This window comes from Lepidochelys kempii, chromosome 2, assembly GCF_965140285.1.
Source record: "Lepidochelys kempii isolate rLepKem1 chromosome 2, rLepKem1.hap1, whole genome shotgun sequence".
Taxonomy (NCBI): Eukaryota; Metazoa; Chordata; order Testudines; family Cheloniidae; genus Lepidochelys; species Lepidochelys kempii.
Genome location: NC_136381.1, coordinates 16509356 through 16533026, shown reverse-complemented (window position 1 = coordinate 16533026; position 23671 = coordinate 16509356). Strand labels below are relative to the sequence as shown.

Below are 23671 nucleotides of genomic sequence, written 5' to 3'. Positions count from 1 at the left end.
ATTGAAGAGATCAACTCCTCGGAATGGGTTTCACCTATAGTAGGGACACAGAAGAAGGATGGAGGCATTCGCCTTTGTGTGGACTTAAGGGAGCCAAATAAAGCTATTGTGATTGACAGCCATCCTCTTCCTCACATACAAGAAGCATTTGCAGAACGCCATGGAGCAAAGATGTTTTCTACTCTTGATTTGCAGACTGCATACCACCAAGTTATGTTGCATGAAGATAGCAGAGACTTCACAGTATTTATTACACATGAGGGACTATTTTGTTTTAAACGTGTTCCATACGGTCTCGCATCTGCCCCAAGTGCCTTCCAAAAAATGATATAATTGATTCTGAAGAATCAACATGGAGTTCAGTGCTATCTGGATGATATTATTATGTTTGGAAATACTTCTTAGGAGCATGACAATAAACTGCAGTCTGTACTAAACTGCATCAGCACAGCAGGCCTCCAGCTCAATAGGTCCAAATGCAAATTTGGACAAACTGAACTCTCCTTTCTGGGGCATACAATTTCACAGGCTGGCCTAAAATCCTGTGTGACTTGCCAAATGCATGATAAGACAGCAGTGATGTGTGCCCCTCCATTACAGCCTGTTCCTCTTCCTGAATCTGCATGGGAAAAAGTGGTGATTGACATTGTAGGACCCTTTGATACTGCTCCAAGTGACTGCCGTTATGCCATCACTTTAATAGACTATTTCAGTAAATGGCCTGAGATAGCGTTTACATTGCAAATCTCTTCTGCTACAGTAATTAAGTTCCTCTCTTCAGTTTTTAGCAGGGAAGGTAACCCCAAAGAACTGGTTTCAGATAATGGTAGTCAATTTACTTCCCTGGAGTTTGAAACTTTTCTAGCACAGAGGAACATTTTACACAGAAGGTTATCCCTATATTACCCTCAAGCCAATGGGGAAATCGAACGGTTTAACAGAAGTTTGAAAGAGAGTTTGCAAACGGCTAAACTGGAAGGGCGATTGTGGATAACCTTCACTGCTGATTTCTTGCAAGCATACCAGGCTACACGATCGCCCGCAGAGTTACTGCATGGGAAACTTAACTGAACATTGCTGGATTTTTAAAGGCATGACCTGATGCCCCAAATGATGTGAGAAAAACAGTTGAACAGAAGCAAAGTCTAAGGCTTTCACAGACGAGCGGCGGGGTGCTAAGGAACCAAAGTTTGAGTGTGGTTCCTTCGTTAGAATACGAAAACATGGAATTTTACGCAAAGGGGACCATAAATTCACAGCTCCTTTTAATATCATAGAGAAGAAGGGACCTTACTGCTATCGACTTTCTGTTGTGCGGGTATGGAATGCTTCTTATCTTGCACCTGCCTATGCACCAAGAGGAGATTATGCCAACACCCAGTCTGCATTGGATGACTTCACCGTAGTACCAACACAACAAGACATTGCACTGGAACCGGGGCTTGAGAGATGGCCTGTCAGTCCCAGATGACCACCTGTCTGGACTAGAGACTATGTTGTGTAGTATCTACAGTGTTTTCAGTGTAATATTTCTGCCAACAGTATAGTGTCTTGTTTCATATTTGTTCCTATGGTTCGAACAACAATGTTTATTTTAATTGGGAGAGTTTCTTAAGAGAGGAGAGAATGTGGTGTTTAGATGCTGCTTGTAATTATTAGAACTGGGAGCACTGGCTATTGGGAGTCTGGAAGTACAGGAAACAGGAAGGAGGGGGGGAAGTTGAGGAGGCGGAGTGAGAGCTACAAAGGTTGCAGCAGCAGCTTGGTAAAGAGGTTTCCACTTTGAAAATAAAGTCCTGTTGAAGTTTGTTAGTACCTTGCCTGGTTGCTACAACAAAAGGGCCACAAACAACACAAAATACAACACCTTAATTGCAAGTGTTGGTCATATTCCCAAGAGGCTTTTTCCAGGCTCAACCACACACCCACCACCTGTAACCTCCTAGGCCCTAGCTTCCTCTTCCTTATATATATGCTGACCAGCCATGTGATATGCAGGAAACTTGATTTTTTCCAGGCTGTTGTGTCTACCTTGTCACAATGTCATATTCAGGCAAACTTCCCCAGTGATAGAAAGCAGTATCGCCAGCCTCAAATATTCAAAAATCAGACGACTGCCTTTAAATTAAGACATTTTAAAATGAATAATTTTGGAGAGGGTTTTTTGTCCTTTCGTTTCTGAACTTTTTGGATGCACTTGCTTCACTTTTTAAAGCTTTCGTCAGCAACTAAGAAGTTGGAAACTTCCTTTTAAAATAAATAACTCAAGCTGAGATGCTCATGCACTATTTTGATCCTAGAAGTTACAGCTTTAAAAAAACCCAACTCTTAATATCACAAGACTTATGATCAACTTGCGAGCGTTGGTAACACTAAGGAAGGGAAGAACATGTACCAGAATTGCTTCTACCCAGAATGATTTTCCACACATTATCAACCACTTTTGAAGCTGCTGAGTGGTTCTTAGTGTGACAGAGCAAAGGGTCAGCTTTCTGACTGGAGTCAGTACATCATTCTGACCCATAAGAAACAAAGGGTAGGAATAAATGACCAGGTTTCAGAGTGGAGAGAGGTAAAATAGTGGTATCCCCCAGGGGTTTGTACTGGGGCCAGTCTTAATCAACATATTCATAAATGATCTTGAAAAGGGGGTAAACAGTGAGGTGGCAAAATTTGCAGATGATACAAAAGTACTCAAGATGGTTAAGTCCCAGGCAGACTGCGAAGAGCTACAAAGGGAACTCACAAAACTGGGTGACTGGGCAACAAAATGGCAGATGAAATTCTATGTTGATAAATCCCAACTAAGCATACAAAATGATAGAATCTAAATTAGCTGTTACCACTCAAGAAAGATCTTTGAGTCATTGTGGATAGTTCTCTGAAAACATCCCTTCAATGTGCAGCAGCAGTCAAAAAAGTGAACAGTATGTTGGGAATCATTAAGAAAGCGATAGACAATAAGACAGAAAATATCATTGTGCCTCTATATAAATCTATGGTACACCCACATTTTGAATACTGCGTCCATCTCAAAAAAGATATATTGGAATTGGAAATGGTTCAGAAAATGGCACCAAAAATGATTAGGGGCATGGAATGGCTTCCATATGAGGAGAGATTAATAAGATTGGCACTTTTCAGCTTGGAAAAGAGATGATTAAGGGGGGATATGATAGAGGTCTATAAAATCATGACTGATGTGGAGAAAGTAAAAAAGGAAGTGTTATTTACTCCTCATAACATACGATCTAGGGGGTTACCAAATGAAATAATAGGCATCAGGTATAAAACAAACAAAAGGAAGTATTTCTTCACACAATGCACAGTCAACCTGTGGAACTCTTTTTGCCAGAGGATGTTGTGAAGGCCAAAACTATAACAAGGTTAAAAAAAACCTAGATAAATTCATGGAGGATAGGTCCATCAATGGCTATTAGCCAGGATGGGCAGGGATGGTGTCCCTAGCCTCTGTTTGCCAGAAGCTGGGAATGGACGACAGGGGATGCATCAATTGATGATTACCTGCTCTGTTCATTCCCTCTGGAACACCTGGCATTGGCCACCGTCAGAAGACAGGATACTGGGCTAGATGGACCTTTGGTCTGAGCCAGTATGACCATTCTTATGTTCTTATTAATTTCCCTTCCTGTAACACCAGGATAATAAATTGAAGCATCAGTACAGGAAATCTGATCATGTTATGGATTCAGTGATGAAAAGGCACAGCCTAAAGTTACTAAGATGCCTGATCATTCCTGGTACTCTTACTTAAGTTGAATGTCTTGCTTACCTCGCACCAGAGATTTACCACACTCTGGCTATGATCCCGTGACCACATAGCAGTGAGCTCAACAAAGGTGGCTACTGCAAACGCATGAGAAGGTGCACTCTGCGAACCAAGTGAGCTGCCTTCAAGGCTGATTCCCCACTCTCGCACTTTGAGTGCAGAAGGTGGGGCCCACAAGGATTCAAAAAATTAATACTGGCTACTCCAGGCTTGTATTAAACTCCCAAGATTACAGCTTTTTCTGACCTTGGCTTGGTAAATGCTGCCACCACCCAAATGCAAAATCCCTTTTTGGAATCCCAGAAGGCATACTTGGGAATTCCTTCCTGTTGGGTACCCTCAAGCCCTTTCACACACACACACCCCACCTCTGGGGAAGAGCTGAGAAAGAAAACAAAGGAAATCAGCTGTTGCCACCAGCTAATTAAACAACATGTACACAAACCTCTTAGGACACCAAAAATCCAATTCTGTTATTAAAAAAGGTAAATTTTATAGAAAACAAAAAAGAAAGAAAATACATTTGGAATTTAGGCTTTTGCTAGATCTTAAAAGAAACCATGACAAAAATTAAGCATCAAGATAGCTCTCTTGAGGTTCATCTTAAAGGTTACAAGCAAAACAAAAGCATCTGGGGTTAGCACAGAGGCGTCCACAAGCCAATAAGAAATAACCCCTAAGCTCATCTTCTTAGACATTCCCTGATTACTTACATATTTGGGGTTTCAGATAGGTAGGGTTGAGGTATGATTTGATGCTTTTTCATACCTGGTTTAAAAGATTTTTACAGCATAACTCCAGCCCTGTCCTGCTCTGTCACCTCTCTCTGGAGAACAACAACAGACAAAGGGAAGTTATTTTTTTCTCAATTTAAAAAGTTCTAGCCTTCCCATTGGTTTTTTTGGTCAGGTGCCCACACCCTTTCCTTTACCTTTTTAACCCTTTACAGGTAAAGCAAGCAGAGAACAGCCACCAAGAGGGACTTTATAGCTAAATGGCTGGCTGAGTGTCCATAAAAGGGACCTACACCACCACCACCCCCAACCACACACACACTATGGTCCCTGGAGAGTACACTGCATACCCTCCTGGTGGCATTGTGGAAACATCAGCCATCCCAGGCTCTACAGACCCGTGCTCTAGGACATAGGTCCTTATGCTCTGGGCTTGAGTCTGAGCCTGGGTTTACAGTGCAGAGTAGACATACTCTAAGTGTAACTGAGGAAGGGATCTCTTCACCTAACCTCTTCGCAGTGGGAGCTAGTTGTGTGATAGGATGTGGCCTGTATGAGTTACACAAGCTCTGTACGTGAGCTCTGAACAGCCTAACGAACCTTATGCAAAAATCTATTGTGGTGCTAGCTGGTTAATCCCCTGAGTTTGTGTCTCAAACTCCTTCACGTCTCCTTGGGCTTATGTGGTCTGGAAGCATCAGTCAGGTCCCACATAGTGCAAGACCAGGAAGACCACGGGCTGGTGGTAAATAAAGAGAACCACTATCCTTCATTCAGAAAACAAATTCTCTCTCTAACGCGGCTTGAGGTCTGTCACAGACCTCGCCTGTTGTCAGAATCCATCCACTACCAGCACCTCTGCACATGGCTTTTCCTAAACACTGTAGCTTAATGCTGACACCATCCAGTCTTTTTAGGTCAAAGCTCTGCTCTCAGTTCCACATGTTTTATTGCAGCGCAGATATTCTCCTTCCTCTCCTTGTGTGGATCTCCTACTGATGTAACCTCTCTTAAAAATAGCTAAGGTGAACTAGGGCTGGAGGCTCTAAGAGCTGAGTTTTTGCCCTTTGTTTGTAGCTGGTCAGGAAGAGTGCATTTTCTCCCCACACACCTTTCTGGTGGCTTTCTAGAGGGATGGGTTTTATTGTTTTGAAGTATCACATTTCCAGTTAAATACTGATGTGCTTGTACCCTCTGCGTCCTTTAGCTTCTAATCATTACACAGCAAATTACAATTCGATTCATACTGGTACAATTCAGTCAGGGTTGTTAATTGTCTGCATCACAGAATGATAAATGAAGCATCCAGTAAGAAAGGAACAGTGAGCTGTTGCCAGGTAGGTGGTGTGTGCTCCCTCCATATGCTGTCCCAGCCCTGCACAGATAGCTGGCTCAGCAGACCTCGATAATCCTACCTAGAAAGACCACAGACTCAATCTGGTGACAAAGGCACTAGGCCAGGTTTATTGCCCTCAAGACAGTCCTAGTGCTCTGACTCTATGGTTACAAGTACCCTAATACATGAGTGCCCTGTGGCAAGGAGCAGCTCAGTCAGCAACAGGAGTCTCTGCTGTTCCCTCCGCCACTCAAAGCCCTGACATTTATAGACAGACAAAACTTACATACCACCTTACATGTTTCATGACATCTGCTTGTTACTTCTCCTTATATCACACTCCGGCTGTCTCAGGCAAACATCCTCTTATGTGGTGTTAGGTCAGGATGTTCCTGGGCTCATCTTTCTGGAGTGTGTTCTCACACCTACCCAGTATCTGTTGCTTGTTAGGAGTCTCTGTGTTTTAACAACACTAGTATGACTTTTGCCAAGGCCATATATTGGACAGTGAATTTGTAAACATCTACTTTAATACATGGCCTCTGATTCAGGCCTCAGGTCTTGCACCAGGCCCAGTGCTCCAGGCTCTCTCTCCCTCTCCTACAAGAGCAGGCATCTAGGAAATATTAAGGGAAGGAATAATCTGTCTATCATTTACTGGGGAGGTAAGAGGGACTTGTGATTAAGGCACTGGATTGGGACTCAGGTGATCTGGTTGCAGTTCCTACCTCTGGCACCGATTTCCTGTGTGACCTTGGGAAAGTCACTTCATCTCTCTGCTCCCCGTCTGTCTTACCTGCTTAGGTGTTTGTCTTGCCAATTTAGATCTCAGTTCTGCAATGAGCTCTGCACAGCTACCTGCGGCAGGCCCCATTTTCTTCAACACATAGCACAATAAGTGTTGATCCTGATTGTGGTCTCTAGATGCTACTGTAATAGAAATAAGCAATTAATAGTGTCTGGGGTAATGGTGAACAAGTCAGCAAAAGCAAGTTATAGTCACATTCAGAGGAAAATATAGAACAATGCAGTTCCTGCAAAAATGCTGATCAAGCTATATGGAATGAAAGCACATCCGTTAGTTTCATCTTCACCAGATGGCTCCTTTTCCAAGCCTGACATTAATTTCCTTGATTTCATCAGTAAATCTCATTCAGAAGTAGATGCGAAGAGGACACATCCTAAAACAGCCAAATCTTATCATCTGTTCCCTGGAGCTTCACTGGGAATAAGTTAGGAGCAAAAGATCCCTTCATCAGTAACACTTAGGGTATGTCTACACTGCACTTTAAGCCCAGACTCAGACTCAGGCTCGAGCTCAAAGCCCCTTTCCTTCTACACACAATTCTGTCTGACTTGAGCCAGTGCATCTTCCAAGCCTGCGCCCCAGGATCTGACAAGGGTTAGGTTTGAGACCGAGACCCACTAGGACACGGGTCCAAGCGCCATAATTTTCCCATATGGACACAGCTTGGGCCCAGGTCCCCCAGACTCGTATCCTGAGAGAGCACCAATGCTATCCCACAATCTCCTGGGCTGGTGTTCCTTGTCCTTTCTATCTCAAGACTAGCCAATGGACTCCCAGAAAACAAAAGCAACCCTCTCCCACCCCTCACCCCCTACTTCAAGGACAGCTGCTTGGTGTTTAAACATTCCATTTATTCTGACTGCTAGGCAGCAAACAGAGTCAACATTTACATATGTTGACAGTGACCGCCAACAAGACTAAGTGCTTTTTTAGAGCTCACTGCTCCCTGGTCATGGGATGACAGAATGATTCTGGTAAAGCTCAGGTGCGAGGCGAGCAAGACATTCAACTTCAGTCAGAGTACCAGGAACGACCATGTGTCCCAGGAAATAGCGAAGAAGCTGGAAGCGCTGGGAATTCACCAGAGTTGTGACCAGTGCAGGGAATGCAGTAAGTGTGTCAAGAGCAACTATCGTAAAGCCAGGGATGAGAACCACATCTCTGGGAACTCCCTGTCATCCTGCCTCTTTTATGAGGAGTTTGACCAGGTGCTGGGTACTGCGCTGAGCACTGCGCCCCAGCAGTTCACAATAGTCTGGTCAGCCGGGATGGCGACCTTCTGACCTAAGGATCTAGTATAGCACCAGAGGGGAGCCAGCAGGCACCAGTTCAGGCAGTGAAGTGACTCTGAAAGGGGGCTAGATGACGACTGGCAGTTGCCACTGAGGCAAGGTGAACATAGGGGTTGGGGTTCCCCTGGGAGGAGAGACCCAGAGTGTGGGGGGACTGCTGTGGGCAGAACCCCAAGGGAAAGGGGCACCAGGGTCGGGGAGGGACACGGGGCCTGTGGCAGGTGAGACATTGGCCAGCAGTAGGTGCTCCAAGGCTGGAAAGAGCTAATTCCCGGAATGACCAGCAGGAGGCACCGTGGCTGTGAGTGCCTGACTTGCTACTATCTCACACAGGCATTCATAAATTGGCCGCTGTCCACAAGAGCCTGCATAACAGTGGAGTAGTACTCTCTGCAGTTTATGTACCCATGTGCTCCTTGGGCACATGAGTCCCATCAATGGTCCCTGACGCAGTTTGGAAACTCCATTGTCTCAAAACCAGCAATTACTTAAGGGATCTTGTGTATCCCCACCACCTTTGGGTAAACTACACGTCTGCCTGCCTGCCTCAGATACCTCCACCACCACCTTACTCAGTTGACTTCCCAACAGCAAAATGGTTAGCAACCGATCTGTAGCAGTCTGGAGTAACCAGCTTCCAGATGGTTACAGCAACCTGCTTGTGGACCACCTTCATGGGTGTGTCATGACACTGGAGGGTCAGGGAAAGCTGCTCACAGAGCTCCAGAATAGAAATGTAGTGTTCTTCTTCTGAAAGTTCTGGACCCAGTGCTGGTCACCCCAGTGCTGGTCTCATGACGACATGATCCCACCAGTCCATGCCTGCGGCCGTGCTCCCAAATTGCCGGTCTACATAGGGGGCATCAGTGGATATACCGAGAGTTGTGAGCTGCATCAGCCAATGCGAGTCTGCCATGTCTGTATCATTGTCCTCCTCTTCCTCCAGGACTTCAGTATGTCAGAAAATGCTGCTGAAATGTCCACCAGTATCTCATGGATGCTCTGCCCATTTCCTAACACAGGAGTGAAAGCCCAAGCAAGACAAGTTCTTCATATCGTGACTCCCCCATGTTGCTGTCTCTGGTTGCCAGGAGCATGCAGACCCAAAAGATGTCTCAGCCAACCAATGCATTCTGCAGAGTGTGTGGCGCAGACAGTCAAGTTTTCCCACACTGCAGCACACGGAACTAGAGCAGCTACAGCTGGCGAGGGTGCTAGGAAACCTGGGATAGGCTGGTTTGACTCTGGTCTGTGCAATGCAGTGTAGACACCTGAGAGACCCAGATTCTGAAATAATAAGTCTGGAATCAATATTCAGTGTGGATACTCAAGCCCAGGTTTACAAACACTGAGCCAGTGGGCTCAAGTCCCACTGGCCTTGGGCTTATGTTGCAGTGTAGACATACCCTTAAAATGTCAGGCTTTCAATGTTTTCCTCCTTAGCAGAGCTGAAGGATTCACATCGGTGTAGTCCAGCTAGGACTCTGTGTCATGGGAGGGAAGTTTTAAAAAGGCAGGAGCCACCCTCTGTAGCATATCCTGCCCGAGACTGTTGCTGCCCATAGGCTACACTGAAAATGAGAATTAATATGAGCAACAATTACTAGAGATGCTTGAGAAATTTTTTCTACCAAAACATCCCCCCCGCCATCCCCAAAAATGGCTTTTTGGCCAAAAACAATTTTCTTTCTGCTCTGATTTTTTCTGGTTTTTCAATAAAAAATACAAACTGAGACCCTCAACTTTGTGTGTACATATAAATATGCTGGAAAGAATTTTTTGAATTTTCAAAAACTGGAATTTTCAGATTTCAAAAAAATTGTGGGACATTTAAAAAAATTCTTATGGGCATTTTTCAATCAGCTCTAACGATCACAGTACCTCTGGCAGCAGAACTGGTGCAGGTGTTTTGCAGACTCTGGAAGGCTCTTTTGCAGGGCTAGGTTAAGATAATCCACGGCAAAGAGTGGCAAGCAGGTGCTTTCTCCTAGAGGGCTTCCATCTTGGGGCTTCAGAAGCTAGACTTTCATTCCCTAAAAAATAAAATCTAACCTTTACAGCTGTGCAGATGAATTTTAAAACATCACTGAAATGTAAACTGATACAGTGACACCTGACGGAGTCTGCAGACAGTCTGAAACTCAGCTCAGAGCAGAGTGAAATCCCTCCATTCATTTGAATGGGACATTACCTCCGCAGTGTATACCAAGTTAAACATCACTTTCATTAACTGCTGATCAAAGGACCGGGACAACCATGATGAACATCTGTTCAATTTGCTGTGAGTGCCATCTCATTTTGCCGACGAGAGAGGATGGAGCTTTGTTTGTGACCAGAGCTTGGGTTGTGGGTGAAGTTTGAGGGAGTACCACCACTTATTTTCCCGCCCCCCCACAGCCTGGTCTTTCATCTTATACAGCATCATCCTTGACACACTGATTCAGCAGGAAGGGGAATCTTATTTTCTACAATAGCCATCAGCTGAAGATGAACTTCCCCCTTTTGGCTTCTGAAATGTTCAGGGCACAGTTGGTTCTATACTCCAGTGTACCCAAGCCCTTGTTTTAGCATGTTTTTCCATGTCCTGAGCCTCCACTGCCATCTTAGCACATTTTTATCACACTGTGGCGATGAGCGCCTCGACTTTTCAGTTGAATCTTCAGTACAGAAAGCTTAAGTAGCAGAGCTCCGATTACCAAGAGCTAACATCTTCCTTTCCAGGCTTGCTTTTTAACTATTTCCAGGTGTAAAGCTTTCTGGCAAAGCTTTCTGACAATGAAGTGGCGGAAGAGGCAGCCTGCTGTTTTTCTGACAAAGATGACGGTCCCACATCTGTGTAAGTGCCTCTTATATTACACCATAAGCCTGCCTCTGTCAGCATAGCTACATCTACGGGATGGGGGTATTGTCAGCAAAGCTGTGTCAAGCAGGGGGTGTGGCTTTTCATACTCCTGACTGACAAAGCGACCCTGGTGTAAGTTTTAAGGGTAGACCAAGTTTCAGACAATACTAGGGCTCCTATGGGATTCCAAAGCCCCTACCTAGCCTCCTTTTGAGTTTGCTTGAGGTCACATTGCAGTTATACAAAGTTTCCATTAGATGGCACTGCACTACAGGTAGCAGCTCTTCAGTATCCACGCTCAGCGGAGGAGGAACAAGAAGCCCTTGTTTCTTCATTGTTTTCCATTCTTCAAAGCACTATTAGCGGCAAGGGCTGTTCAGGAATCTCTCCAGAGCTCCTGTTAATGGTACTGCATTGGGTACAGCTGCAGTAGCCAATGATCCTTCCTCATCCCGCATCCACTATTTTATTACAATAAAATTATTAGTTTAATTTCTTTGCTGCAGCCGATTCAATGCAGTGATCACATACCGCTGTACTGAACAGCTGCTGTTGATTCCTTGTTCTTCTTTCTTTATGAAGGGTATGGGAAAAATACAGCTTTCCTATATAGTTAAGGGGTAAGGGGCGGGACTTAAATATTTTTAAATGAACTAAATACATCTTTTGGCTGCTGAATATCTGCTGCTGAAAGGGAGAGGAGATATACCTGGGGGAGGGATTTGACATTTATTGATTTGATCAAATTGATATGAAGGATTTTAAAATCAACCTCCCCCCTCCCCTTCACATCCCCCACAGCTGGGACTCCACATTCTTTGGGGGCTGTGGTCACTGCATGCGCCATGCTATGACATTGCCTCTAGGCCAGCACCATGATCCAGGGGGCTCCATAGCCGCAACAGTCAAGGAATTGGCCAGGTTTTTGTTTGCTTGCTTTATTTTTAAGTATATGGTGCACTTTTGAAGATCTGATTTCCTTTAGCCCCCCCCCCAATTTTCTTGCAGGCCCCTGATTTTGGAGCCCATCCGGCTCCTGGGCCATCCTGCAGCATAAAGTAGAACAATCTGTGGGCTGCACTACCTTCTGCTCGACTTCCTATGGCCCCAAAGGACCATTCTCACAGCCAGAGAACACTGAGGGCATAGGTTTGCCCTGGCCATGCCTCTTTTCTCTGTCTGCACCCCTACTCTGGGTGAGTGGCATGGGAACCATTATGGCTGCCCTATGCTATCAGAGGGTTCATTAAAAAAGGAAGAAATCTCCACTGGCCAGTTCAAATGGCTTTAAGGCTGCTGAGCGCAGACAGCAGCCTTGATAGACCAGAGAATCTGGTGAGCCATAACAATTTAGGTCTTTGGGATCTACAATACTTATAAAAAATCTTGATGCATGCTGGGACATCAAGTGAAGCAGGGGTTAGCTGTCTGAAGCTCTGATAGGACTTGAAATGAAAGCCAGTGGGTAACTTTAACCCCATGTAGATGCTGGATGCTCCCTCATGTCCTTGACCACTTGGGACATTCTGCAGCTAAAATATATATTTAGTTCATTTCAAAAGATATTTGTGGGTCATCTTTAAAATCATTTTCTTTGAAGCTCTTTAACTCCATGTTATCTCAGACTGAGGTTGTTTAAATTACCCTATGACCCCCTCCAGGATAAAATCTTTGCCTTTCTGGACTAGACTGGAAGCCAAATCCCAAGCCCAGATGTTTTGCTGTAGAGCAAAATGAGATTTTGGATGCCAGTTCAGCAGATCACGGAAGCACATGCTTAAATCCCACTAACTTCAATAGGACTTTTGATTTAGTTGGGGTTGGTCCTGCCTTGGAGCAGAGGGTTGGACTAGATGACCACCTGAGGTCTCTTACAACCCTGATATTCTATGATTCTTCTGTGACTTACTCCCTTTGCTGAATGGGTGCTCTTAGTCCTCTGAGGCCATCATGAACTCACAAGTGAAATGGCTTTAAGCTCAAGCACTAGTTGGTCCAGCCTCCTTGGGTGTCTACACAGCAAAGAAAACCCTGCAGTCAAGTTAGGGGCAGTGCTTTTGAGACCCATGGTGCCAAGTCTCAGAGCCAGGGTCAAATGACTTGGGCTTGCAGGGCATAAAAATAGCAGTGTGGACATGCCTGCCTGGGCTGGAGCCCAGGCTCTGAGAGCTGGCAAGGAGGGAGAGGGTCTCAGAGCCCAGGCTCCAGCTTGAGCAGGATCATCTACATTGCTATTGTTAGCCCCGCAGCCTGAGCCCAAGTCAATTAACCTGGACTCTGAGATTTGGCCCTGCGGGTACTTTATCACAGCATAGACAGCCTCCGAACCACTGCCCATAACTTAGCATAAGGCCTCAAGGGACTGAGCCATCAGAGTCTAAAATAATTCTGGGCCTAGATATGGTGCTCCCAGCAATTCATCACGGAGGTAAGTGGCAGGGCAGTTTAAAGATACTCTCAGAGCAGCTCATTTGACTGTACTAGACTTTTTTTAAAAAATATTTCCATCTCTCTCCCTGTTAAGCCTTCATTCTTTATAACCACCACTATTCATTAAAAGTGGAATGTCTGCACAATAAATTGTTCTAATCATGAAACTGCATGAGCATTAATGTAAAACCCTTAATGGGACACATTGCACATTTATATGCAAGTCAGAGAAACTTGAGCTAGTCCTAATTGCTTCAGTTGTGCTTCATAGTTTCCATCTGCAGCATAATGATGCTGAAGTAGAGTAGCTGCAAACTGCATTGACTGCAAGTGTAATGGATTGAGCCTAGGGCTTGGAAGCTGGAATTCCTGAGTTCTAATCCCACTACCCTTACAATGTGGCACTGGGCAAGTCACTTAGGCCAGAATTTATAAATGGGCATGTGTAAGAGCATGAGCCCATTGACTTTTGGGACCTACTTAGGTGATTTTCAAAATGCCCCTTCCCCTGGTTGTGATTTTCAAATCCAACTAGAGGTTTAGCCATATAGAATATGTCTACATTGCCACCAGACTCAGACTCAAGCCCTACACCTCACTTCCATCTATACACAAATCTCTTAGACCCAGAGTTCTAGGATCTTGCGAGGGTGGAGGGTCCAAGCCTGAGCCAAGGTGGAACCCAGGGTTCAAGCCTTATCATTTTGCACTGCAGACACAGCCCCCAAGCAATCAACAACCCCTTTTTCCTCCCCCCCGACACACAAGCACATTCAGAAAGGCACTATTCTTCCTTTTCCATTGGCCATGCAAGTCCATAATGTGGGAGCACAGAGCATCCCTGATTTCTGTTGCCTGGGTACATCCAGCTTCACCTGTGGCAGGTGCTCTTTCTGGCTGAGTGGACTGGTTCAGCAGCCCCTCACTGCATAAGCCCATTCAGGGGTGGGTGGCTCACCTCTGGCTTCACAGAGATTGTGAACAGCACAGAAAGCCACAGTACTGAGGACAGCATTATCATATTGGAATCCAGACAGGTCTGTAGACATTGCCAACAGGATTTCCAACTGCCAAATGCCCATTCAACCCCCATGCTACCCCTGCTGGGAGTGTAATTAAACCTTCTTTTGCCAGGGCCTCACTGATCTGGGTATGGTTTCATAAGTCAAGGCAAAAGGGGGTATGCAGGGTCCCCCACAATAACAGGTGGGACAGTAACTAATTGTTTGTGACATCATACGTTGTGATTAGTGCTCCAGCCTGCTTAGGAACGTAGATGTCTGTTTATCAGACAATCCTGGCATCATGCACTTTTCCAGTGCAGTAAACACAGATGGTCATCAATCATCCCCTATGGTCCAGAAGTTCCGGTCTACATAAAGGGTGTTAAGGCTGATTCTCCACTCTGGGCCCTGATTGGCAGCTCCCTGTGGCCTCCCTCATTGGCAGTTGTCCTGCAACCACTCTAGGCCACTTGGAGGACTTCTTTTCTGCTCCTCTCTGGGACTGGGTGTGGCAGGACCGCAGAGTCTTCTGAAGGTCCTCAAAGGGTCTGGTACACCCTATCACATAAACCTTCAACAAAATATCTTTGGGGAAGGGGGAAGAGATCCAGTTCCCTGAAGCACCTTGCCTACCACACAACACTAAAAAAAAGATATCTGTAAGACGTGGACACCAGTATTGTATTTCAACAAAAAAACAATAGACTTATTTGCCATATTAACTTGCAGACTGTTCTTGTTTTTATCTTGCTGCCACTGTGTGGAACGTAAAGATGTTTCTGTTCTCTTTTTAAGTGCACCAATAATAAAAAGACATTTTGAAAAATACACATCTGGGGATTCAGGGATCAAAGTCTGATTTTTGCATGAAGCATCTTAGGGTCTAATTGTTCCCTGGCTTCCCACCCCATGTGACCCCATTAATGTCAGGGATAAACCTGAGTAGAAAGTGGCCTTTAGTGTAGTTAGGGGTTTCTTTTGAAGAAAAAAAAAAAAGAATAAATATAGCTCACAAATTTGTCTGACTAAAACCTGACCCTCTGCTGATCTTATATCCTGTGCTTTTGAAACACTTGAAAGGCAAAGCAGAAACTGACAAATGACTTGAATAGGACAACTACAACATTTTGTATGTAGAATGGGTGCAAAGTGCATCTACAGTGCCATTAGCAAGAATGGACTGGAACCATGCTGTCCCAAAGTGTTTGTGACTCTCACAAATGTCTGGTTTCAGAGTAACAGCCGTGTTAGTCTGTATTCGCAAAAAGAAAAGGAGTACTTGTGGCACCTTAGAGACTAACCAATTTATTTGAGCATAAGCTTTCGTGAGCTACAGCTCACTTCATCAGATGCATACCGTGGAAACTGCAGAAGACATTATATACACAGCATGCAGGATGCATCCGATGAAGTGAGCTGTAGCTCACGAAAGCTTAGGCTCAAATAAATTGGTTTATTTACTCTAAGGTGCCACAAGTACTCCTTTTCTTTTTGCGAATACAGACTAACACGGCTGCTACTCTGAAACCTGTCATTATGCAAGGCACTGCATTTAGCCGTATGGAGTGGAAATCTATCAACTGCATGCTGTGTATATAATGTCTTCTGCAGTTTCCACAGTATGCATCCGATGTAGTGAGCTGTAGCTCACGAAAGCTTATGCTCAAATAAATTGGTTAGTCTCTAAGGTGCCACAAGTACTCCTTTTCTTTTCACAAATGTCTGAGACTATAGACTGCAGTGTAAGTGACAGTGAATGGCTTGTAAATCATCCTCCATTTGACGTTCTCCAGGGCAAACCTGAATAATAGGCCACAGTGTGTTAACTTGAGTTTTTATGATACAGCTAAGGTAATACATGACATATATAAACATTAACAGGCCTAGGGCCTAATCCAAAATGCACTGAAATCAGCAGGAGTCTTTCCATTGACTTCAATGGCCTTTGGATCAGACTCCTGGTAAGAAAATACTGGATACGCTGCACCTACCTATGATAGATGCTCAAAACTCCCACTGACATCCAAGGCAAATTTGTGCGCTGAGCAAGGACAGACTATTGCTTATGATACCAGTTCATCAGTTCCCAAATGAAGGGGAAAAGCCCCTTAGGAAATTTCTGAATGATGTAAAAGTGGCAAAGAGTCCTGTGGCACCTTATAGACTAACAGACATATTGGAGCATACCTGCCTCTGGAAATTTCCACTACATGCATCTGACAAAGTGGGTATTTACCCACAAAAGCTTATGCTCCAATAAGTCTGTTAGTCTATAAGGTGCCACAGGACTCTCTGCCGCTTTTACAGATCCAGACGAACACGGCTACCCCTCTGATACCTGAATGATGTAGGCATCCAAGTCTCATTTACTTCTAATCCCCTTCCTCCTGCTGTTCCTTCCATGCATTCAAAAGTTCCTCTCAAACGTTGATAGCCAAATTATAGCCAGTTCTATTTTTACCAGAGAGATCCATGGGCTTTGGATCAGGTTCAAAGCATGTAACTCAATGGAAAGACTCTCACTGACTTTGATGTGCTTTCAGATCAGGCTCATTAGTAGCCTGGTACTGGTTTCAGTTAAGTCTCTAGAGAAATTCTGATTTCAGTGGGAGCAGGATTTGACTCTATAGAATATAAACCACTGAACTTCTGAAAAATACCCTCTCACTATTTCTATTGATAAGACAACGAGAAGGATTTGTACTTTTTCTTGTAGTCCTTTGGGCCAAGATCCTCAATGGTATTTAAGCATCGAACTCCCACTGATTTCAATGGGAGTTGAGGCCTAAATACCACTGGCCTTTTCAGCACTGGTTCTCCACTTGTAAAATAACTACCTTCTCTTCATGTGTCAGTATATTTATGCCTGCATTTGTAATTTTCACTCCATGCATCGGAAGAAGTGGGGTTTTTTACCCATGAAAGCTTATGCCCAAATATGTCTATTAGTCTTTAAGGTGCCACCGGACTCCTCGTTAAATACTATTGAGGATCTGGACCTTGGTGCCTATAAATTCAAAGCTCTTGCTGGACATGCTAATGCACTTTTCATTAGGGCACTGTCATGAAATCCAAGCTTTTGGCTCATGGGGTTAAAACTGCTTCACTTCAGTATTTTTACAAACATAAACCTAATGATTTCTATCTCTGCTGCATGAGAACAATTACAGCAAATACATGAGCAAAGAAATTCTTGCCAACTCAAGTGAAGTTAAGAATAAGGGAAAAATACATACAACATAAGTTAGCTTGAATCCAAACAAAAGAAAATCCAACATGTCTGTATGGTATTTATGATTTGAAAAGAACTAGTATTTAGTTTTGTTCAGTATCATAATTAAGAAGTGGGATTGTATTTAGTAATCCTGCTATAGTTCTCACAGTGACACAAGCCATCTATCCATTGACATTACATAGAAAACCCAGCTCTGTGGATGCTGGGTTACAAAAATTTTGAAGGTTTCTGTATTTCTGACTGATTCTAAAATAAGAGAGACAAAAATGTCTTATCTCCATGGCTGCAGAATGCCATGTATGGGTTCCCACTCCAGACACACATATATACAAAGTAAAACTTCCTGTGATGGCAGTATATGGAAGATGGTCAACTGGTGACAAGACAGCCCACACACACTCGCACATGTGCTTTTTCTCTAGAATATGCATGTTTTGAATGCATATTGTTGCCCCTTTGGCCTGAGCTAGGGCCAGCCTTACAGGTGGGCAAGGTGGGCGACCGTCCAGGGTGCTGTGGTCAGGGGGTCAACTTCTTAGTGCTACAAGCTGGTGGGCTTTGGCTGCCAGAGCGGGGGGGAGTGTGGGTGAGCTGGGGGCTAGAGCCCCTGACCAGCCAGGCGGGAGATGGGCAATGCTGCCCGGAGCTGTCAGCCCTGGCTGGAAGGCGCAGGCAGGAGGCTTGCCCCTGCAGAGCCAGAGGGTCAGCCCCTAGGTTCCCCCTTCCTGTGGGCATGGGCAGTGGCCGCGCACTTGCTGATGGGTGTTCAGGAGGTGTATGGCCAGGGGAGCCCCTGAGCTCAGAAACTCTTCCCTGTGCAACCTTTGGGGCCTTGTAGGGTTGTTCCCATTAGGAAAAGAAATTGATGGTGCAAGTCAAATGTATTCTCAGTGTAATCTTATTTACAACCCTCTTCCCCCAAAACCCTGGAAATTCTGTTTCCTGAATATAGTAGCAACAACCAAGAGCAAGCAGTTTCCCTGGTCAGAAATCCCTAAATCTGCCTTTTCAGCATCCTCAGTGCCCCAGAAGCTCTGTCCCTCTGCTTCCTCTCAGGGTCACACTCACAGCTGCTTCTCTTGGCTTTCTGCCTCCAGCACACACAGAGTTTATCTTCACTGCTGTCAGGAGGTGTGATTGCAATATATGTAGACATACCTGAGCTGGTGTCGATCTAGCTACATTGAAGCTAACTTGAGGAACAATAGCAGCGAAGTCGTGGCAGCTCTGGCTAGTTGCTTGAGTATGTACCTAGGGTGTTGGGTGCGTCTAGCTAGCCTGTGCTGCCAAGGGTTTCACTGCTATTATTACTCAAGCTTGATCTAACTAGAGCTAAGTAGCTCAGCTATGTCCATCTACATGTGCTGCAATCACACCTTCCAACCGCAGTGCAGACATACAAGCAGCTCCCACCAATGTCTTAGAACTTGCCTTTGCAACAAGGAAAATCCATTTTAATCTGAGTTAGCTCAGGCATGCCATGAAGGCTATTGCTTTGGGTAGCTGCTACCATTATCTGCAGCTTTTTTTACCACATAAAGGGGCTTGATTGCTCCTTCCGTTGTGCCTGAAAGAGTGCTCCACACACCCAGTGGCTCAGATGAACTCTGTGTTTGGATTCACCTGATGGCAGCCCAGTAGCACCTTTCAGTATAACAACATTAATTCTTTCTGTATTTCCTGGTCCTTCAGCACTCCATGTTTTCAATTCCTCCATATCAATATTCCTTAACCCAGCAACACCCAGGAGAGTATCTGTAACTTGGCAAATATCATCAAGGGATGAAAGGAAGATATTAGTGTATGTGAGAGAGCTGCCCATGTCCATTGTGGTACTTTAAAGCAAGGAAAATGCAGTGGAAAGCCTGGTAAACACAAAAAAAAACCAGTACATCCAGGTTTCAGAGTAACAGCCGTGTTAGTCTGTATTTGCAAAAAGAAAAGGAGTACTTGTGGCACCTTAGAGACTAACCAATTTATTAGAGCATAAGCTTTCGTGAGCTACAGCTCACTTCCTCAGATGCATATCGTGGAAACTGCAGCAGGCTTTATATATACACAGAGAATATGAAACAATACCTCCTCCCACCCCACTGTCCTGCTGGTAATAGCTTATCTAAAGTGATCATCATGTGGGCCATTTCCAGCACAAATCCAGGGTTTCTCACCCTCCACCCCCCCCCCCCACAAATTCACTCTCCTGCTGGTGATAGCCCATCCAAAGTGACAACTCTTTACACAATGTGCATGACAATCAAGTTGGGCTATTTCCTGCACAAATCCAGGTTTTCTCACATCCCCCCCACCCCCATACACACACAAACTCACTCTCCTGCTGGTAATAGCTCATCCAAACTGACCACTCTTCAAGTTTAAATCCAAGTTAAACCAGAACATCTGGGGGGGGGGGGGAACAAGAGGAAACAGGCTACCTTGCATAATGACTTAGCCACTCCCAGTCTCTATTTAAGCCTAAATTAATAGTATCCAATTTGCAAATGAATTCCAATTCAGCAGTTTCTCGCTGGAGTCTGGATTTGAAGTTTTTTTGTTTTAAGATAGCGACCTTCATGTCTGTGATTGCGTGACCAGAGAGATTGAAGTGTTCTCCGACTGGTTTATGAATGTTATAATTCTTGACATCTGATTTGTGTCCATTTATTCTTTTACGTAGAGACTGTCCAGTTTGACCAATGTATATGGCAGAGGGGCATTGCTGGCACATGATGGCATATATCACATTGGTGGATGTGCAGGTGAACGAGCCTCTGATAGTGTGGCTGATGTTATTAGGCCCTGTGATGGTGTCCCCTGAATAGATATGTGGGCACAATTGGCAACGGGCTTTGTTGCAAGGATAAGTTCCTGGGTTAGTGGTTCTGTTGTGTGGTATGTGGTTGTTGGTGAGTATTTGCTTCAGGTTGCGGGGCTGTCTGTAGGCAAGGACTGGCCTGTCTCCCAAGATTTGTGAGAGTGTTGGGTCATCCTTTAGGATAGGTTGTAGATCCTTAATAATGCGTTGGAGGGGTTTTAGTTGGGGGCTGAAGGTGACGGCTAGTGGCGTTCTGTTATTTTCTTTGTTAGGCCTGTCCTGTAGTAGGTAACTTCTGGGAACTCTTCTGGCTCTATCAATCTGTTTCTTTACTTCTGCAGGTGGGTATTGTAGTTGTAAGAAAGCTTGACAGAGATCTTGTAGGTGTTTGTCTCTGTCTGAGGAGCAGGAAATAGCCCAACTTGATTGTCATGCACATTGTGTAAAGAGTTGTCACTTTGGATGGGCTATCACCAGCAAGAGAGTGAATTTGTGTGGGGGGGTGGAGGGTGAGAAAACCTGGATTTGTGCTGGAAATGGCCCACATGATGATCACTTTAGATAAGCTATTACCAGCAGGACAGTGGGGTGGGAGGAGGTATTTTTCATATTCTCTGTGTATATATAAAGCCTGCTGCAGTTTCCACGATATGCATCTGAGGAAGTGAGCTGTAGCTCACGAAAGCTTATGCTCTAATAAATTGGTTAGTCTCTAAGGTGCCACAAGTACTCCTTTTCTTTTTGCCAATACATCCAGCGACTGATGAGGTTCTCAGATATTATGGTGATGAAGGACAATCAGTGTAAAACATATATATTGGTTCTTGGTTGGTGTTTAAATGAGTTACAGACTCCTAAATAACCGAAAGAAAATCATGGAAAAATTATGGAGCAGGTCCTCAAGGAATCAATCCTGAAGCACTTACATGAGAGGAAAGTGATCAGGAACAGTCAGCATGGATTCACCAAGGGAAGGTCATGCCTGACTAATCTAATCACCTTCTATGATGAGGTTACTGGTTCTGTGGATGAAGGGAAAGCAGTGGCTGTATTGTTTCTTGACTTTAGCAAAGCTTTTGACATGGTCTCCCCCAGTATTCTTGTCAGCAAGTTAAAGAAGTATGGGCTGGATGAATGCACTATAAGGTGGGTAGAAAGTTGGCTAGATTGTCGGGCTCAGTGGGTAGTGATCAATGGCTCCATGTCTAGTTGGCAGACAGTATCAAGTGTAGTGCCCCAAGGGTCGGTCCTGGGGCCGGTTTTGTTCAATATCTTCATAAATGATCTGGAGGATGGTGTGGATTGCACTTTCAGCAAATTTCCGGATGATACTAAACTAAGAGGAGTGGTAGATATGCTGAGGACAGGGATAGGATACAGAGGGACCTAGACAAATTGGAGGATTGGGCCAAAAGAAATCTGATGAGGTTCAACAAGGATAAGTGCAGGGTCCTGCACTTAGGACGGAAGAACCCAATGCACCGCTACAGACTAGGGACCGAATGGCTAGGCAGCAGTTCTGCGGAAAAGGACCTAGGGGTGACAGTGGACGAGAAGCTGGATATGAGTCAACAGTGTGCCCTTGTTGCCAAGAAGGCCAATGGCATTTTGGGATGTATAAGTAGGGGCATAGCCAGCAGATCGAGGGACGTGATCATTCCCCTCTATTCGACATTGGTGAGGCCTCATCTGGAGTACTGTGTCCAGTTTTGGGCCCCGCACTACAAGAAGAATGTGGATAAATTGGAAAGAGTCCAGCGGAGGGCAACAAAAATGATTAGGGGACTGGAACACATGACTTATGAGGAGAGGCTGAGGGAACTGGGATGGTTTAGTCTGCAGAAGAGAAGAATGAGGGGGGATTTGATAGCTGCTTTCAACTACCTGAGAGGTGGTTCCAAAGAGGATGGTTCTAGACTATTCTCAGTGGTAGAAGAGGACAGGACAAGGAGTAATGGTCTCAAATTGCAGTGGGGGAGGTTTAGGTTGGATATTAGGAAAAACTTTTTCACTAGGAGAGTGGTGAAACACTGGAATGCGTTATCTAGGGAGGTGGTAGAATCTCCTTCCTTAGAAGTTTTTCAGGTCAGGCTTGACAAAGCCCTGGCTGGGATGATTTAACTGGGAATTGGTCCTGCTTCAAGCAGGGGGTTGGACTAGATGACCTTCTGGGGTCCCTTCCAACCCTGATATTCTATGATTCTATGATTTAATTGGGGATTGGTCCTGCTTTGAGCAGGGGGTTGGACTAGATGACCTCCTGAGGTCCCTTCCAACCCTGATATTCTATGATTGTAAAGGTGGCAATTCTTCAACAATAAGACTTCAAAAACAGACTCCAAGAGAAACTGCTGAATTGGAATTAATTTGCAAATTGGATACAATTAACTTAGGCTTGAATAGAGACTGGGAGCGGTTGAGTCATTACACAAAGTAAAACTATTTCCCCCTGTTTAATCCGCCCCCCTCCCCCACTGTTTCTCAGACGTTTTTGTTAACTGCTGGAAATGGCCCACCTTGATTATCACTACAAAATGATAGTTCTCCCCACCCCACCCCACTCTCCTGCTGGTAATAGCTTATCTTAAGTGATCACTCTCCTTACAGTGTGCATGATAAACACCCATTTTTTCATGTTCTGTGTGTATATAAATCTCCTCACTGTATTTTCCACTGAATGCATCCGATGAAGTGAGCTGTAGCTCACGAAAGCTTATGCTCAAATAAATTGGTTAGTCTCTAAGGTGCCACAAGTACTCCTTTTCTTTTTGCGAATACAGACTAACACGGATGCTACTCTGAAACCTAAATAACACTGTAAAACACTGCCCAATTTCTCACCAGGTTTGCATCTTTTATATATTTTGTAAACATGGTTATTTGGACCCTTACATACAGTGTGGCTTCTTCATACTAGTACTGTTGTCTGAAGGGTAAAAGACACAAGGCTGTTCTAGAGAGAGTGGGAGGTAACTGGGATGCTTTAAAGAGACACTCAAGGTACTCAAAGTATGTCTACACTGCAATTAAAACACCCAAGGCTGGCCCATGCCAGCCGACTCAGGCTCGTGGGGCTTGGGCTAAGGGACTGTTTAACTGCAGTGTAGATGTTTGGGTTCAGGCTGCAACCTGTGCTCTAGCACCCTACAAGATGGGAAAGTCCACACAAAGCCTTTGGAGATCTTTCTGTTTCTTTCCTGGGAGCACTCCGGCTTAAGGCATTGTCAAATTAAACAATGTAAGAATCTAATCCACATCAGCCAATCACAGTAAGTCCACATCCCAGCACTCTTGCTTGATCTAAAATCCTGGGGGAAACCTCTGTTTACTGAAGCCCCAATTCAGGAAGGTACGTAAGCATTTGAGTAGTTCCAGAGAAGGCATTAGA

The 23671-nt window shown here is 44.7% G+C and overlaps 1 long non-coding RNA gene across 1 annotated transcript in view; it reads left to right on the top strand.

Annotated features, from left to right (window-relative positions):
• LOC140906351 (uncharacterized) overlaps positions 1 to 23671 on the top strand; it is an 81983-nt gene that overhangs the window by 12288 nt on the left and 46024 nt on the right. The gene's annotated exons all lie outside the window — the stretch shown is intronic.